At 38.3% G+C, this 20,257-nt stretch overlaps 2 long non-coding RNA genes across 7 annotated transcripts; both read right to left on the reverse strand.

Annotated features, from left to right (window-relative positions):
- LOC109822905 lies at positions 2,515-2,925 on the reverse strand. The gene is made up of 2 exons (XR_002242308.1): positions 2,833-2,925; positions 2,515-2,744 (listed from the first exon to the last, which is right to left on the reverse strand). It is a non-coding gene; the product is annotated as an uncharacterized LOC109822905 (long non-coding RNA).
- Positions 2,956-17,531, reverse strand: LOC109822904. Of its 6 annotated transcripts, none has more exons than XR_002242307.1 (5): positions 17,415-17,531; positions 3,646-3,730; positions 3,354-3,439; positions 3,153-3,257; positions 2,960-3,049 (listed from the first exon to the last, which is right to left on the reverse strand). It is a non-coding gene; the product is annotated as an uncharacterized LOC109822904 (long non-coding RNA). The 6 variants fall into 6 exon arrangements; XR_002242305.1 differs by having other exon boundaries at positions 3,600-3,730; XR_002242304.1 differs by having other exon boundaries at positions 2,956-3,045; positions 3,160-3,257; positions 3,354-3,730.

Raw genomic sequence — 20,257 nt, forward strand, 5'->3', positions numbered from 1 at the left:
GTTTTTTCAAAGTGGTATGAAAAGATGAAACAGAGATAACGACATGAAACTACATAGCCGACGCACAACCTATTAATTACTCCTTGTAGTTGACACTAACATTGTACTTCTAATCAACCATTTGTGCCATAATTTTATGAAGGGAAAATCCTTATATTTAATAACTAATTCACATTGTAAGTGATATTACCATAAGTACACCAATATTATTATTCCTGATCATTACAATTATAAGTGAACCCAGCAACAAAATTTTCAGAAAGTAGTAAAAATTTCAAAATTTTAGTGCATTTACCTCACAAGATATCAGTTAAACAATAATCAAAATAAACGTCCAAGATATACAAAAGATATAGTAAATCACATATTGAAGAAATCATCAATCCAGTCAGATTCGTTTGCTGTGTACAACATAAGTAGGCTTTGTAGCTAGGGGTACCCTTGTTGATATATAAGTCTACTGAGGTGGTCAGTCTCATGCTTTGTTGAACAATCTTGTGAGGCTTGTATAGATGAAATTTGACACTAATTCCTTAAGACTGAATAATTTGAAGATTGATCACCATACTTTCACTATTAGATACCTTATATATTTTATACTCAGTTACTAACCACTAGTACAAAGAAGGGCTACCTTAACAGATGGTTGGAACCATTGAAACAAATTTTCACAACCCCAACGTTTTAATCCATTGAGTCATTCACTGTTTGATTGAGAAAGCACGCCCCGCCCCCCGCACGCACAGAGCCATGGCCACACACACCCGCCCCTTTTTCCACCCAAAAAATAGAAAAGAAAAAAACCACAATATCAGGGCCCCCCCTCTCTCTACCCTTTTTTGTGACTTATCCCTCTCTCTCTCGCACTAGATCTTGCCTTCCTCATATCCTCATGAACCCTAAATCAATGCCGGAGAGCATCACACATGCCACCCCCAAATCCCTAAACACTAAGACCGTTGCTCGCCTCTAACTCTAAATCCCCAAACCTCTCTCTCTCGCTGCTACATAAAACCCTAACCGTAGTAGTTCGCCATCTCCACCCTAATTCATTGTCCCACTACCTTAGTTTGTCGCTCCTCTACATCCCTAAATGACAACTCCACTCACTGCTTGCATCGTCGACCTATTTTGCTACTTTTTGTCATGTCGCTCCTCTCTAGCATCTCCAACCTCACCTCCTTACACTGGTAAAAAAACAACATTTTGTAGATGGGAAATTCTGTCTAGTTGGTCAGAATTCTGTCTAAATTGACCATCTTAGACGGAATTCCATTTAGGATGTTGGTCTAGTAAGTTTCTGTCTAGGATGAGACATTCTAGATGGAATTCCATGTAGAACAACCTTCATAGATGGAAAGGTATCCTAGACGGATTAAATAAACACCTAGGATATTTCTAGACGGTTAAAAACTCAGTCTGCGATAATTTCTAGATAGAATTTTTGTCTAGAGTATCCTAGATGGATTTTCCGTCTAGGAAGTATCCTAGATGGAAATTCCGTCTAGGATATCCTAGATAGATTATCCATCTAGGAGTATCCTAGATGGAATTTCCGTCTAGGATTTTTTATTACATCCCAGACGGAATTTCTGTCTAGGATACTTCCTAGATGAAATTTCTGTCTGGGATGTTTATATTCTTTTAGAAAATAACATTTTGAATTTTTATTCCCCCTATATACAAATATCACCTATACATCCAATAACAACCCAATTCCAAATCCAATATTATAAAAAACCAATTTCAAATCCAATTCCAATCCAACAATAATCAATATGCAAATCCAATACCAATCAATATGCAAATCCAATTCCAAATCTACAGTAATCAACATGCAATCCAACACATCAATCACATACCACATTACTCATTCTATTCGAATACTAAACCCAACCAATATACATTACATTCCAAGATCAAACACAAACAAATAAACCATCCGCAAAACAACTTATAATCAAAATATATAAATGTCACAATATAAAATCATCAAACACATATTGTTTCATACATATCATGTCTCTCCTACAATAATAACATTGTCTAATACATAAAACTAATACTCATAATGCACGTGATACGTGCATGATCCCGTGCACCTGTACAAAATATTTTTAAGCATATAAATGAATATTGATATAAATAAAAATATTTTAAAAATATTAAAATTATATAGTTTCTAATCATTATAATCTCGTGACATGTCTTTCTAAGTCTTTTTCTATGTGTATATTTCTCTATCATGTTCTATTTAATGTTCTTTATTATCACACGTTTAAGTATAGAAGATATGGAGTTTGTATAATCAACACGCTCTCATATCCAAATAATTTTATTTACTATGCATCCATTAAGATTTGAATTAAACTTTGAAAGAAGTAAAAATTTAAAAGAAGAAATAATACTAATATATATACAAATGAAAACTCATCACAGAAAATCATGATTCGTCAACGTCGTCAACATCATTCCTCTACGCCGCTGCTACTCCCCCCCAGCAACTCTAGCATGAGAATAAATAGATTTGTTCTAAATATAAAATTTAGCAATACAATACACACATATATTATCAACATACATATGCACTGGTCTTGACCAGATCTATTTTGTATGTCTAAAAGTGATACAACATCTCCAAATAAATCAGCTGGAATCTTTTCGGATAAGCATAACATGATGTGAGTCAAAACTTCATCCATTGTAGGGGCCGCTGGCAAAGCTGAGAACATAGCCTTCGTCACCTGTACAAGTAATGCAGGATCACTATTACCATGTAGATAAGATGAGACATGTAGAATTGCTGACGTAGCAAGAGTCCTTGTGGAGGACCTTGTTTAAGTTGAAGATGATGAAGACGCCGTGGAGGATATTGTGCACATGCCCTGTACAACTCCAACCCCCATTAATGGAAATCTGCCCCTGTTATTTCCCCCCATAACATTCAGAGCAAATCTACCATTTTCCTCTCTAGACAAGATGTGAGGGTCATCAGCTTCTTCCTGAGTAGCACGTAGTGCTACTTCCTTTGACGCAGCATTAGTACTATCTTAAATCATATAAGGAAAAAAAGTTATATCTTTGATTGGCAAATAAAAAGAATGAATATCAACAAAATAGTTATTACATAATGATTTATTCAAAAAATTTACCACCAACATTATGTTTTCCTTGATCTTCTCATCATCTTCATAAGTGGGGCGAAAGGTGCTATAAGCTAACTTAGCCATTAAATTAACCGTCATTATTGGCTTCCCCTGCAAATTTAAAAGGTTAAAAGAGGTGGGTCATATTGATAAAATAAGAGAATACAAAACTTTAAATAATATTCCATGTCTCAATAATAACCATACTCAAGATTAGCAAACGATGATGATCCCAAGTGGTGGTCAAGCTTGCACATGCTATTTCGCTTCGCCGATCCCTTCTTAGATTTATTCTACAACAAATTGTTTATTACTAAAGATGAAATGAATCTATAATCTTTGTTCATAAGAAAAATTAAAATGAAAAATACTTGTGCTGACTTGGTGTTTTAATAAAAAAAAGGAAGAGCTATGAAATGATTAAGGTCCACCCTATCATCGATATTTAAAAACCTCTGCCAATCTGCTGTATATTTATCATATGTTGAGTTCAACTCACGCTGCCACTGTATGAGCACGGCCTCAAACTTTATGTTGAAAACATAGTGCTATGCTTCAGGATAGTCTGCAAGACAATAGTATTCCTACAAATTTGCATAGATATCAACAGAAGGAACATAGATATTGAATCGAAATAGTTAAAGAGTGCATACAATACAGTGAAGGGGAGGTCTTAAAATGATGGATGAAGTGATTTTTGTCTAACTATAACTCCTCAAACAAGAGAATGTAATTATTCTCTCATCATCTCCTCAATTTCAGTATAAAACAAAGCAAGATTTCATGAAATTTCATTCTGAACATTGGGTTTGGTGAGCATTAAAGTTATAGTGTGTGCTTCATTAGATCCAGCATCCCATTTTCTATTTTTTCCAAAATGAGCAAACTTCTATTAATTCATAAACATTAGAATAATATTCATAATTATATATATAACTACTATTTTTGGGAACATATAATACTCAGATTCCAAGTTGACATACTCAGAAGTTCGATGCCGCCATCACATTTGATGGCTTATATCAAATTTTGTTATGTGTATTGTTTTTCTTTTGCGTGAATGAAATTTCAGTCATAAGAATAAAAAAAGGTGAATTGCATATCTCTGATCCACATCGGAGACGGATTATGGTTATCAAGTGCGTGCATGTCATAAAATGTGTGGCATAGTAACTTTTAAACACGAATACATCGAGACATTACATGGTAACTGTTGCGCGCAGCGGAAATTTCGGCAGCACTTCGACAGCACAACAAGAAAGTCAGATCGCAATAAGAATTCCCGTCTCACCAAGGAAACAAGAATCTGAAGCGGATATCTCAACCAAGTGAGATATCGGCTCTTCCTCTCATCAGTTCTAGGACTGACCTGTCGAGGGATCCTAAAAGCTATTACAAATCACACAAAAGCAGTACAATCAATTTTTACGTGGTTCGGCAAATTGCCTACGTCCACGGGGCAAGGAGGAGGAGATCTACTAATAGAGGGAGAGAATACAACTAGGGTTTACAATCACTCACAATCTAAACCCTCAAACAAACTCTCTCAACTCTCTCACAAAATACCTCTCAAAGAGATCACAAAACCAAAAGAAGAGACTACACAAAGGAAATCTTCATCTGCTGAAAAATATCCACAGCCGAAAATTCCTGCACTTTCTCTCTCCTGCAGCCGCTGTTCACTTGCAGCCGCCAAAATCTCCACGCACTGCTCCTTTGCTTGCAAAACCTAGGGAAAATAGCAACTTTATATATGCGCAGAAATCTTGTTCTCGTGCTCGGTGTGGCCAAAACAAAATTGGGCCTCATAAAAGCCCAATTGAAAACACGTGTTCACAATTCTCCACCTCGGTGAAGTTTTCTCAAAACTGAGCCGACACCAAAGCATCCAAATGTCCCACTCATTCGACAACAAGTCGGGAACCCAAACAAGAGCTCAAACAATCTCACCCCCATCAACTAATCCAAACCGACTGAATCAAAAATGACTGCCTACGTATCCTCTTGCCCAAGGAATCAAGCCGTCCGTAGTTCATCCAAATGGGCACCAACGGCCTCAACAATTACGAATGTGCAACAAGTTTCGACAATGACCAAACTTGTTGCTCGGAACCACCTTAGTGAGCATATCCGCCGGATTATCCTTCGTGTGGACTTTCATAATTTCGACATCGCCATCTTCAAGAACATCCCGAACGAAGTGATAACGAACGTCAATGTGCTTCGTCCTCGCATGAAAAACCTGATTCTTCGCCAAATAGATAGCACTCATGCTATCACAATGAATAGTGCCGGACCTCTGCGATATACCAAGTGCCTCCAAAAGTCCTCGAAGCCAAATAGCCTCCTTCACAGCCTCCGTAACTGCCATATACTCTGCCTCCATCGTAGACAAAGCCACTGTCGACTGTAAGGTGCATCTCCAACACACCGGCGCACGGGTCAAAGTAAACACATACCCCGTAGTAGACCGGCGCTTAGCCAAATCCCAGGCATAATCCGAATCAACATAACCAATGCATAGCTGCCCACCTTTAGTGTCCCGCTCATAAACCAAACCAACATTGAGCGTACCTCGAATTTACATCAAAATCTATTTCACAGCATCCCAATGACCCACTCCTGGATCGTGCATGTATCTCGATACCATGCTCACTGCCTGTGACAAATCTGGCCTCGTACATACCATCGCGTACATCAAGCTCCCAACCGCGCTCGCATATGGAGTCTTCGACATCAACTCACGATCTTCAACTGACTTCGGTGAAAGACCAGCTGAAAGCTTCAAATGGGCTCCCAAAGGTACACCAACTGGCTTCGTATCCATGCTAACATGAAATCGCTAGAACTTTCTTCAAATAAGCCACCTGTGTCAAACAAATTCTGCCCTTCTTCTTGTCTCTGCCGATCTCCATCCCTAGAATGCGCTTCGCCTCACCCAAGTCTTTCATCTCAAACTCATTTGATAGTTGAACTTTCAACTCATCTATAGCCGACCTGGAAATAGAGGCAACCAACATGTCGTCGACATAGAGCAACAAATAAATGTACGCACCTCCTTTCAACTTGCGAAAATATACGCAAGGATCAAACTGGCTCCGAGTGTACGAATGACCAATCATAAAACCATCGAATCGCCTATACCACTGTCGAGGAGACTGCTTCAAACCGTATAGCGATTTCTTCAGTTTGCAAACTAATTTTTCCTTCCCTGCAGCTCGGAATCTCAATGGTTGAGTCATATATATTTCTTCATCAAGATCACCATGAAGAAATGCCGTCTTCACATACAACTGATCTAACTCTAATCCATACTGTGCCACCAAAGCTAGCAAAATCCGAATCGAAGAGTGCTTCACAACCGGAGAGAAAACCTTATTATAATCTATTCCTTCTTCCTGTGCATAGCCCTTCGCAACCAACCTAGCCTTGAATCTCAATGGAGTGCCTTCAATGCCCTTCTTTTTTGTGTATACCCACTTGCAACCAATTGCCTTCCGCCCCTTTGGAAGCTCAACCAGCTCCCATGTATCGTTCTTATGAAGAGATTCCATCTCCTCCTGCATAGCCACCTGCCACGAATCAGCCTCCGAACTCTGCTCGGCCTCTCTGAAAGTAGTAGGTACCAACTCATCGATACTCTCCACCGGAAGTGCATATGCAACTGTGTCGGCATACAGTGCTGGCATCTGTATGTTTCTCCTCTGTCTCCTAGCCGCATTAGAATCCTGAACCTGAGCCGTCGGTTCCTGATCCTGCACATTTGTACTCGTATCCTCCGTGTCATCGTCGTGCTCGCCTGGCATCACCTCAGTCGGCACCTGCATGGATACTGTACCATCTGGACAATGTGAAGCCGTATCGATCTCCACCACCTGCGATATCTCCTCCGTCGGGTCGCTCTCCACCTGATGAGAGCTGGGAAGCTTCAAGATAGAAGCTTCATCAAACGTGACGTCCCTACTCAGCACAATCTTCTTATCAACTGGATCCCAAAGCTTGTATCCCTTGACACCACACTTGAATCCTACAAATATGGCCTTCCTAGCTCGAGGTTCTAATTTATCAGTTCTAACATGATAATATGCAGGGCACCCGAATACCTTGAGCTGGTCATATTCATGTGCTGGCTTTCCCGACCACATCTCCATAGGGGTCTTCCCCTCAATCGCAGATGAAGACAGCCTATTAATGAAGTGGCTCGCATATGTAAGTGTCTCAGCCCAAAAGATCTTCTCCAAACCACACTGCGATAATAAGCATCGGATCTTCTCCAGTAAAGACCGATTCAACCTCTCTGCCACCCCATTTTGCTGCGGTGTATGACTAACTGTGAAGTGTCTCTCTATGCCCTCGTCTCGACATAGCTGCTGAAAGGGGTCAGAAGTATACTCACCACCGTTGTCGGATCGCAACGTCTTGATCTTTCTCCAAGTCTGCAGTTCCAATCTCTTCTTCCACTCCACAAACAAATCTAGGACTTCACTCTTCTTCGTCTTGGTGTACACCCAACAACGCCTAGAATAGTCATCTACAAAAGTGACGAACCAATGTCGACCACCAAGTGATGCAGTCTTGGTGGGACCCCAAACGACTGTGTGCACGTAATCCAGGATGCCCTTCGTCTGATGAACGGCAGTCCCGAACTTCACCTTCGTCTTCTTGCCAAGAACACAGTACTCACATAACTCAATCTTCCCACTCTTGGCTCCCTTCAATAGCCCCTGCTTGCACAATGCCTGCAGTGACTTTTTACCTGTGTGCCCCAACCTATAGTGCCAAAGTCTGCTCATGTCCGCTTCTGAAATAGCCGAAGTAACCTGGCCAATCTCGGTGCTTCCCTTCAAATAATACAAATTTTGATTGCAGACTCCCTTCATCACCACCAATGATCCCTTAGTAACCTTCGCTACAACGTTTTCGAAAGTCACCTTGAATCCCTTTGCCTCCAAAGCTCCAACTGAGATAAGATTTTTCTTCAGTTGAGGAACAAATCTCACCTCCTTCAACTCACGGACTACTCCATCGTGCATCCTAATCCGTACGGTACCTATCCCACAAACGCCACAGGATTGATCATTTCCCATGACAACAACGCCCCCGTCGACTTTCTCAAAAGATGCAAACCAGTCTCGCCTAGGGGTCACATGAAAAGTAGCGCTGGAATCAAGCATCCAGTCTGATGCATCCACATGGTTCACCTTCGGAGTAATCAATAGAGAAAAGCACGAATCATCGGAATCATCGCCTTTTGCAACGTTCACCTCATTGGCCTTCGGGCCCTTTTTCTTACCATTCTCTTCGGGCAGTCTCTCTTCCAATGTCCCTGCTCCTTGCAGAATGCACATTGGTTCTTTGCTAATTGGTGGCGGCTTCTTGACTTTGACCTTCCTCTATTACCACCTTTCGGATATGGGCTTCTACCTCTCGTCGACAAGGCCTCGCCTGAAGTGCTAGCACGGGAAGTCTCCTTGTCCTTCCTCCTCAAATCATAATTGGTCAAAACGTTAATCACTTCACTATAGCTGATAGAAGATCTCCCGTTCAACAAAGTGAGCACGAAGGTATCATACTCCTTATCCGGTAAGGAGCCCAACAAAATAATCGCATTGTACTCATCCGATATCTTCTCATCAACATTCGCCAAGTCTGACAACAACTTAGTGTAGTTGTTCACATGAGCCGCAAGCGAGGTGCCTCTGGACATCTGGAATCTGAATAACCTACGCAGCAAGTGCAATCGGTTCTCAACACTCTTCGTAAGGTACTTATTGTTGAGAATTTCCCACATCTTCATCGCAGACGTCACCCCAATCACATCATACTTCAGCTCCTGTTCCAAACAGGACCTGATCACCCCACAAGCGTTCCTATTCATCTTCTCCCATACCGCCTCTTCATATTTAGGTGGCCTCTCGTGGACCATGATGGTCTCTTCCAAATTCTGAGCATTGAGCGCATCCTGTACGTCGCTCATCCACAAACCAAAGTTGATTTTTCCGTCATATTTCACCACACTAATTTTGGTGTTTTGAAAACCAACTTGTATTGTACCCGCCATCGATTTGCTGCTTTCACCTTCTTCTCCCATTGCGAACTAACTCCAAATTGTAGAGAAATAACAAATTTGATAGAATTAGGAACCACCCAACTGAACCCTAGATCGGATTCCAAATAGATCTCCTATCCACACGAGGAAAGCGAAATCTCCAACGGCAACTCCTAATGCTATCTCCACCGAAGCCGAGAACTCCAAGAACTAAGCTTCACACAAGAATCTTCCTCCACCAAAAAACCCTAGATCTGAAATCTGAGCTCTGATACCACTTATTACGCGCAGCGGAAATTTCGGCAGCACTTCAACAGCACAACAAGAGAGTCAGATCGCAATAAGAATTCCTGTCTCACCAAGGAGACAAGAATCTGAAGCGGATATCTCAACCAAGTGAGATATCGGCTCTTCCTCTCATCAGTTCTAGGACTGACCTATCGAGGGATCCTAAAAGCTATTACAAATCACACAAAAGCAATACAATCAATTTTTACGTGGTTCAGCAAATTGCCTACGTCCACGGGGCAAGGAGGGGGGAGATCTACTAATAGAGGGAGAGAATACAACTAGGGTTTATAATCACTCACAATCTAAACCCTCAAACAAACTCTCTCAAATCTCTCACAAAATACCTCTCAAAGAGATCACAAAACCAAAAGAAGAGACTACACAAAGGAAATCTTTATCTGCTGAAAAATATCCACAGCCGAAAATTCCTGCACTTTCTCTCTCCTGCAGCCGCTGTTCACTTGCAGCCACCAAAATCTCCACGCACTGCTCCTTTGCTTGCAAAACCTAGGAAAAATAGCAACTTTATATATGCGCAGAAATCTTGTTCTCGTGCTCAGTGTGGCCAAAACAAAATTGGGCCTCATAAAAGCCCAATTGAAAACACGTGTTCACAGTAACTATATATGTAAATGTTGAGATTGTGTCTTTGATTCTTTGTATAACTTCATAAGAATTAGATAGAGTTAGAGATCGATCATGATTAGGAGATTGGGTCTCATCATGATTAGGAGTTTGAATCCTATTCTAATTAGAAAGTTAAGCTAGAGATTGGGTTTTAGTTTCCCTATATATATTCTTCTATTGTTAGAGGAAAAACCAAGAAGAGGAGAAGTGGGAGAGCCAATATTCTTGTAATCTAGGGTTAGCAGAGGGCGTAGCCTGATTCAAGAATATTATACGAGAGGCGAGAGTTTCGTAGTTTTTGTCCGTGCAAAAGATTACATCATTAGGAGGGGGTTTTACAGTCTTTACCCATTTAAAAGATTGTAACGTTAGGGCTTTGGAGAGAATATGAGAGTTGATTATGTATGTGAAGTTAAGAGATTGAGAGACGAGAGTTGAGTGATTCCTCTTGTAGTTTTCCCTGATACATAGTGGATTTCTTGTATTGTTGCCCTATGGACGTAGGTCAAAGTTGGTCGACTGAACCACCTGCGCAGATCGTAGTAGGCGGGGAGACTAAATTTCCCAAACAAGTGGTATCAGAGCCGTGATGATGAATCCGGAAGTTAGTTTGCAAGATAGAAGACGACGTCGTGCAAGATTGAAGATTGGCGTTACAAGAATCAAGATGAAAGAAAAGAAAAAAAGGAAGGTACTGTAGTGGTGGGAACACTGTAGCAACGGGAACACTGTTTGGGTGAGGGTTTGGTTAAAAAATTATTAAATCAAATATGACGGTGCAAGTTAATTTTTCTTCTGATCGAGGGTTTGGAGGCGGAATTCGACGATCCAGGAATTGATTCCTAGGTTCTGGAGTGTTCTGAACGCGATGGGATGGTCTGATTTTTTAGATTATTCTCACACTGGTCAAAAAGTGCTAAAAAGTTCAGATGGTGATGACGAGACCAATCTGATGGTAGATGGGGCAAACAAGTATGCGACGGATGAGACTGGTGTAGAGAATCAAACATGATTCTAGTAGTAGAGTTGTCAGCATATAATTATTTAGAGTCATTGCGGGAGCAGTAGTTGGTTAGTGTGTAGACTTGAGGAGGACAGTGCCAGATTAGGTGGAGCTTGCAAGTAGGCACGACTGAGTGACACACAGTAATGAAGATTGTGGCATTGGACTTGAAGACGATGAACGCTCATATTCGATCCAAGCCAAGTTATGGAGGAGATGGAGGCATCTGGCTCGTAGTGTAGAGTAGGAGAGATGCACCGATATGATTCAAGAAGAGTGGTGTAGGTGGAGTACGAGGACAGCAAATGGGGGAATGCTACTGTCAAGTTCAGTTTGAGAGGAGAAGCATGGTTGATTTGCTTCTAATGTTAGAGATGACGAAGATCTCTTGGTGCGCACAAGAGAGGTGGAGGCGCCACAGCAAGACAGATGAAAGTGAGGGTCATACGGGCATCCAGTTAGAGTGCAGGTGGTCTGATTAGGAGTGCAGGTGCTTTGATTTGAAGTGTGAAAGGAATAGAAGACGCTAGCAGGAGAGATAAACTTTTAAGACATCAATGGTAGATCTTCGAGGTGGCTTGGGAATAAAATCCAAGGTGGAGATTGTTGGGATTGTGTCTTTGATTCTTTGTATAACTTCATGAGAATTAGATATGGTTAGAGATCTATCATGATAAGGAGATTGAGTTTCATCGTGATTAGGTGTTTGAATTCTATTCTAATTAGGAAGTTAGGCTAGAGATTGGGTTTTGGTTTTCCTATATATATTATTCTTCTATTGTTGGAGGAAAAACCAAGAAGAGAAGAAGTGGGAGAGCCAATATTCTTGTAATCTAGGGTTAGCAGAGGGCGTAGCCTGATTCAAGAATATTGTGCGAGAGGCGAGAGTTTCATAGTCTTTATCCGTACAAAAGATTACATCATTAGGAGAGGGTTTTGCAGTCTTTGTCCATTCAAAAGATTGTAATGAGAGGGCTTTGGAGAGAATATGAGAGTTGATTATGTATGTGAGGTTGAGATATTGAGAGACGAGAGTTGAGTGGTTCCTCTTGTAGTTTTCCCTGATACATAGTGGATTTCTTGTATTGTTTCCCCATGGACATAGGTCAAATTTGTTGAAAATTTATCAAATAATTAAGATTATAGCATGCAGATAAATCCGAAAAATTAAACAATTAAAACTGGCCTGAACGGGAGCAGTCGTGTATTCACTGCCCTAGAAGATTGAGAACCCGCCTATCGCCCTGGCGCAGATGGTTCCCTTCCCCTAGCGGTAAAAACCCCCGGAAACGGCCGGCCTCTACACTCGGGCGAGAGTGCAGAGCTTCAGCTCAGATGAAGGAAGTTGCCCATAAAATAAAACTAAAATGTAGATGAAAATAATATGTAGGGGAGAGAAGAAAAACAAGAGAAACTTGTTGTATATTTTCCTTATTATTTTGAGCTCAACATATGGATATATATATATATAGGGTTGGAAAAGACGTTACAAAACCCGTAATTAATTCTGTAACGTTCGTCATAAATTTTGTAACGTTCCCCATAATTATATATCCGTTACACATATTTTAATTGCATGTTTTAATTACAATATTTATTATAATTCATGAAGGCAAAATTGCCTTTTGTTAACAAAATATCTAACAGTCCCCCCCAAAAGGAAATATTGACTGAAGACTCAGAAATCAATAAATAAATCAAGAAATCGTAAATCAAATATAGGTTGGGCAACCTTTCGTATCGTGAATTCGGGAGAGGTAGCTCTCGGCTTTGAACCTTTCCTTAGTGAGTTCATCGCCACCTGAAGGACATAATGGACTAGGCCTTGAATTAGGCCCCTTTAATCAGGTATTGATGAAAACACACACAATACGCTTCATCTATTGAGCAAAGCGGGTTGAGCGTTAAAGACCATGCTCACAATAAACCGACTCATGAGAGTTTCTAGGGGTTAGCCCAACCCCCCCTAACCGCGGCCTAACCGTGGCCATCACGGTTCCTCTCACGTAGGTAAGTCCTCAAAGGGTACTACAGCTGTTTATTTAATACCCCCCACAATACACGCGTTAGACTTATTAAGAGTAAAACTCAGCCTAGCCAGCTGTATCATAAGAGCATCGTCATCATAGAGAAGGGGTAGTAGCAAATGCTACATAATGATATATAAATATATCTAGGTCGATGCTCCACACGAGAGTCACTTGTCCAGCTTGTTTCTACCACATTGAACCGACATTGGGACTACGTCTCCAAATAAGGGTTGGGTTGCCGCTGTCAGTGACCTCATCTATGAGCTTAACCCCATCTCCCTCGATGAATCCAGAACCACACTCCTGGATAATCCCTTAGTCAAAGGGTCATTAAGATTCTTTTCACAGACTTTACAAAGTCTAGAATCATAACTTTGCCTAGCAGGCGTTGTATTTATTTATCAAGTTCTTATTTTGTAATTAGTCCATCATATTGTTTGAAATTGACATTAGGTCATGATCTATGATCATAAAAGATCATAGTCTATGTCTGAAGAGATTGACCTTAATATCTGAACATTTCAAACTAATGTGGAACTAAAAATTCTGCAGTTATGCATATGCACATACATGAATGAAATTAATAATAGATACATGCAGAGCATAATAGGATTTCGTATCTTAAAAAAATATTTTCGTATCTTAAAATGTATTTCATACTTCATAATTCAAATGCATAAAATTTTTAAAATTCTTCTATTATAAGAGGTTACAAATTGGTTGCCTACAAAGGAGACCGTCCAAATTTAAATCGGTTGCCTACAAATGAGACCTTCCAAATTTAAATTGGTTGTCTACAAAGGAGACCTTCCAAATTTATGTTGCCATTTTCTAGTACCACCTCTTATACAAATAATAATAATAATAATATTTGTACATACGTGCTTTAAATTTTACAAGTGCATTCTTGCATAAAACCTTGTAATTAATCATGTAAAAAATGCAAGTTATCTAAAAAGATATATGAGCATTTATTGCAATATTCATCAAAATGCAATAAAAATGATGAACTTTACATTTGAATAATATAATTCACCATATAAAATAGAATTTTAAAAGATGCACCTCTTTGATTTGGTTCGCTCATATATTGATCATTTATCATTAGGCAATATATGATGCAAGAAGCGTAATTAAATAAATGCATATGAATTATTCTCATAATTCCGGTCCTCTTATTCCAAAAACTCCTAAAGTGAAAAGATTAAAGTTTTACCCGGGTAGTTAGCCAGGTAAGGATAGTAATAGAGGTTGATCAAAGATCAATTAAGTACCTCGTTCCTTGCAGAGCGCGTTACGCAACCCTTAAACCTTGCCTTAGACACCAACTAATCCAAGAAAACTTGAATCGGTTCACTCAATAAGTTTTTGTTCCTTAACAGTATATAGAAACTTTAAATTATTTCCTGTAATCATTTAAAATGCCTAGCAATTATACTGCAAACATATGATGGATAAGGCCGAGGAGGGGTTTACCTATTGATGTTCGAACCTCATGATTTTCATGTCTTGAGAGTAAAAACTCATCTGCTGCAGACAACTGCCACAGAAGTTGCTGAACAAATTTGCATTCACTTTTACCACCTTCTGTACTAAGCTTATTAGATGCATAAATACACTAAAGTATGGAATTATTAATAGAATGCACCATATTAATGATAGCTTAAAGAAATAATAGTATTAAACCATGAACAAATCCAGATATTTCAAAGCATCTATGCATCCAGAGTTTGTTCTCTTTATTCTTGTCAAAACCATGCATATAAAATTTTTAATAATAAAAATGTGCATTGCTACAAATTTATAGCATGTTTCAAATGCGAGCATATTCACTAGCACAAGGGAATAAGGGTAGGTTTTAGATGATTCTAACAAATATAAACTAGGCTTTTAGAAACCAATAAAGGTTGTTTGATATTCGTAACTTACAATAATTATTGATTATAAACCAACTATAAGACAAATGTAATTAACTGTTAAATTAAATTAACAGAAATATTTAGCTACAATTTTTTAATTATTATTTTTTTTAAATAATCAAAACTGTTTACATGAACAGTAACTTTTTTAATAAAATGAACAGTACCGTTTTCAAAATAAATGAACAGTAATGTTTTTTTAGATAAAATTAAAAACTATTTTTTTTAATGAACAGTACAATCTTTATTTTTGGAGTGAACAGTAACAGTTACATTTTTTTTCAAATTTTATAACATCAAATCAATAATACTAATAGATAAACAAATATATAATTAAAGGAATTACATTTTCTTTGTGTTAACAACAACTATAAAATTCCTCTGTTTTTTTTTTAAACAGTAACAATTTTTCTTAACAAAAGTTAATTAATAGATAAGCAATTTAGTAGCAATTTTCTTTCTGATTTTTTTTTAATTCGGATGAACAGTAACCATCTCGAATGAACAGTAACTTTAAAATAATTTCAGATTTAAATCAAAGCTATAAACTTCTCAATCTTCTAGATTGTTGAAAATTTATCAAATAATTAAGATTATAGCATGCAGATAAATTCGAAAAATTAAACAATTAAAACTGGCCTGAACGGGAGCAGTCGTGTATTCACTGCCCTAGAAGATTGAGAACCCGCCTATCGCCCTGGCGCAGATGGTTCCCTCCCCCCTAGCGGTAAAAACTCCCGGAAACGGCCGGCCTCTACACTCGGGCGAGAGTGCAGAGCTTCAGCTCAGATGAAGGAAGTTGCCCATAAAATAAAACTAAAATGTAGATGAAAATAATATGTAGGGGAGAGAAGAAAAACAAGAGAAACTTGTTGTATATTTTCCTTATTATTTTGAGCTCAACATATGGATATATATATATAGGGTTGGAAAAGACGTTACAAAACCCGTAATTAATTCTGTAACGTTCGTCATAAATTTTGTAACGTTCCCCATAATTATATATCCGTTACACATATTTTAATTGCATGTTTTAATTACAATATTTATTATAATTCATGAAGGCAAAATTGCCTTTTGTTAACAAAATATCTAACAGAATTTGGTCGACCGAACCACTTGTGCAGATTATAGTAGGCGGGGAGACTAAAATTCCCCACCAGTAAATGTATATGCATATATAAGTGCATTTGCATATGTATTTCTATTAATAGGAGACCATTAGGAAACAATGTGTCTGAAGGAAATAAAGGATGCACGGCTTTGAAGAACATAACCGAGACAAACACATGTTTTAGGTAAAATTTTCTAGTTCATAAATGTAATGTATACGATTCCATCATTTAATTGCATTACATGCTAACTTTGTAGTTACTTGATTTATTCCAACCATTTCATGAATTATGTACTATTTCATCCATTATCTGGTTTTGGATACTTGTATACAAAGATCATGGATAAGCACTAAAAATACTTGTGCATGTGAATGATGGAAAATCTAGATATATATATATGATGTAGCTAGCTTAAGAGAATAAGTGAATAATATCTTCTTGACTACTTACAAGTAGAGAGATCTTGGTTGCTATTCCCTTTTGTTAGTAATATTATGTGATCAAGTGAAAGTTCATACCCTTCTTTTCAAACTAAGGGTTTATAACTCGGTTTTGGTTCCCGTGTGCACAGGCATGTATGGCAAGTGTTCATAACCATTAGATATGTGGCTGTACATTTAAATTTGTTTCTTTGAATGTGTAGTGTTTTAGGAGCATCAAAATTAACCTATTAGCCAAAAGAGTGTATTAAAATATTTGATGTAATGACCTAAACAAGGAAAATAATTTTAAATTTTTATAAATAAAAGGATATGTAAATATAGTATTAAATAAGGGTTTCTTGCAAAAAAAAATCACCAACCAAGTTGTCTCGTTTACAGCCTCTTGGTGATTCGTTGGCCTCTTTTCATTGGAAGTTTGGGATGGCTAGGATGATGTGTTCATTTTCTGTTAATCCATGAAAACCCAACCCTATGAAATCCCTAGCAGCTCAGACCTCATCAGTCCTCCATCTCTCACAACTCACCTCCTCAATTCCAAATCATAAACCGAACAATTAGGAGAATGGAGGAATAGGAGAGGAGAGGAAGGAAACTTGAACAACACCCCAAGTTCAAAATCAATTGAGGTATAACCCAATCCTCATGATTGACCTAAAATTTCTTGATTTAGAATAAATAAATTTGTCATAGAAACCTAATATAATGATATTTTGATATTTTCTAAAGATTTGGGTAATTGTTTTTATAAATCATATTGAGAGAGAGAGAGAGAGAGAGAGAGAGAAACTAACCTAGATATGACGGGGGTTTTGCTGTCGGTCGCTCCTGGTCGTCGGCGATTCCCTGTTGCCAAATGGGGAGAGAGGGAGGGAGAGAGAGAGAGAGAGAGAGAGAGAGAGAGAGAGAGAGAGAGAGAGAGAGAGAGAGAGAGAGAGAGAGAGAGAGAGAGAGAGATGCCTCTGATGTCCAACCAAAAAAAAGAAAGAAACGAAAGAGAGAGAGAGAGAGAGAGAGAGAGAGAGAGAGAGAGATGCCTCTGATGTCCAACCAAAAAAAAGAAAGAAACGAACAGAGAAGAGAAGAGGAACGGGAATAAGGAGATAAATGAGAGAGAAAAAGGGATTTAAAGTAAAATAACCAAAATTCTTTGGGATCCTTGAAATATTTTTAGTTTGTATATAGGTCCAAAAGATAAAGAGGAATGAAAATATTCGTGAGGATCCTGTTTTTCTAGTAAATTGCAATCAGACCCAGAAAGTTCAAACTTAGTTAGGAATTAAGCTGGGTAAATTGCTAAAATTAGAAAAGAAGCCTACATGAAACCTATTCATAGATAAACTATTATTTGATCTGATTGATTCTAAACTTTGCAGTGATTATCATATAATATATGTTTGTTCTGAATTAATATTAGTCTTATATCTTTATTATAGAATATGATTGATATCCAGAAGAGTAATATTTTGAAGAAGTCGTATCCACTAGAGGTGAGTTCATTTCTCACTAGTATATTTACAATATAAAATTACATGAGTACATAGTACTATGTTTGAATGATCTTGTGATTGAAAAATAAACAGTCTATTATTTTTCGTGTATATGAAAGTTAATTGTGACTTGATCTATTTCTGTTGTGGTCCATGTTAGCCCTTATGTTTTGATGATGTTTTACAACTACCATTATCGGTACTAATTGCTTGTTGAGTGATATTATAGTTAATATATATATCAAGCTTGTTAGTACCACTTATGGAGTATTGGATGGAATATGAGCTACAACGATGATATCCAAAGGAGGATGAGGCATAGTGATGAAGAAAATGTTAATCAAGAACAACACATACAAGTCAAAGCTTCATCAACTCAAAACTATATCAAGACTCAAAGAATTGTAATTCTATGTGAGGATATTAGCTAGTATTTCCTTTCTCTCTAGTGCTAGAATGTAGGCAAGTAGTTATAGATTTCACTTGAAGCTATTGAGATATCACACACACGTTTTTATACTTATATTTTTTAGCGTTTTGAGAAAATATTATTTTTCATAAGTATGAGGACCTTTTCGTAAAATTCCTTTTCCAAACAGTTTGTTTTTAGTGTTAAAAACAATTTACAAAGTTACATAAATTTTTAGAAGTCATTTGAATATTTTTACAGATTTTCTAAAAAGAGTCAAAACTATTTTCTAACTGTATCTGTTGTGTCAGTTCGCCGTCGACCACCACGGTCGATCGGGCCTGTGTCTTTTCCTGAGTGGGCAGCAAAAACTTTCACGGTCGATGGCCATGGTCGACCGTCAGCTCAAAAATTCCCACGGTCGACCGCCACGGTCGACCGCAAAAGTCTCTGGAAATTTTTCGAGCCTCGAAAGTGGCTCACGGTCACCGCGAGATTTTCATGATCGACCGCCGTTTACTCCAATGACCTTTTACGTACAGATTTCAGACGACGGTTTTTACGGGATTTGGAGGATTTGGGTATGAGTTTTGGCTGCAGTGTTTTCTCCTATTTAAACCCTTCATACCCCTCTTCTTCAACCTGTCCCAAGCACTTTGAAAAACTAGAGATCTATTTTTACTGAGAGCCAAAATTTTCAAACCTGTTTTCTGTGTTTTTTAAGTTCACATCCCAGCTTCAGTGTAATCTTTCTTCTTGCCATAGGGACATTGTAAAGAGAGAGTTTTTACATCATTACTACTATAGAGAGCTTGATCTTGTGGAGATCAACTGTGTGGGAGTGAGATCTTGTGGTAATCAACTGTGTAGTTGTGAGATCTTATGGAGATCGTTGTGTAGAAGAAGTTCCGGCTTCCAAACCGAGTTGTGTAGTGGATTTTCCTCGAGAGTGGGGAGCATGGATGTAGGTCAGCGGACCGAACCTAATTAACACATCGCGTGTCATTTGGATAACGATTTCTAACTCTATCTCATTTGCTTTGGTTATTCTCTCTATTGTGTGTTGCTTGTTTTATTTTTTATGGCACAAGTATAGCCTTAAGACTCTAATAACCCCCCTCTAGGATCCAACAATTAGTTTTAGAGCTTGGTCTCTATATTAGTTTTTGGTCTAACCACCTTAGAGAAAAGATCTTATGGAGGCTTCAATGCATATGCATATGCTAGAAGGACAATCCACCACTAGACCATAACTGTTCACCGGTAGTAATTTTGCTTATTGGAAGGCTAGAATGAGGATTTACCTTCGTTGCATTGATCTTGACATTCTAGAACTCATAGAGAAAAAGTATGTAGAAAAGTTTAAGATTGGTAACATGACCGATGGAGAAAGGCACCAAGCTAATCTCAATGCAAAGGCTACGAATACCTTAATTTGCGGTCTTTCCCCTAATGAATACAATAAGGTTTCTACCTGTGCAACTGCATACGAAATTGGGTGAAATTGTGTATTACACATGAAGGACCCCCCAAGTTAAGGAATCCAAAATTAGTGGGCTTATGCATGACTATAAGTTATTTAAAATGCTTCCTAATGACTCCATTGATGCTGTGTTTTCTCGCTTCACTAACATAATCAATGAATTGCATGGTCTTGACAAGCGTTTGACTATCCAAGAGATGAACTACAAGATCCTTCGTTCATTGACTCCGGCATGGGAACCCAAAGCTACGGTCA

This window comes from Asparagus officinalis, chromosome 8, assembly GCF_001876935.1.
Source record: "Asparagus officinalis chromosome 8, Aspof.V1, whole genome shotgun sequence".
NCBI lineage: Eukaryota > Viridiplantae > Streptophyta > Magnoliopsida > Asparagales > Asparagaceae > Asparagus > Asparagus officinalis.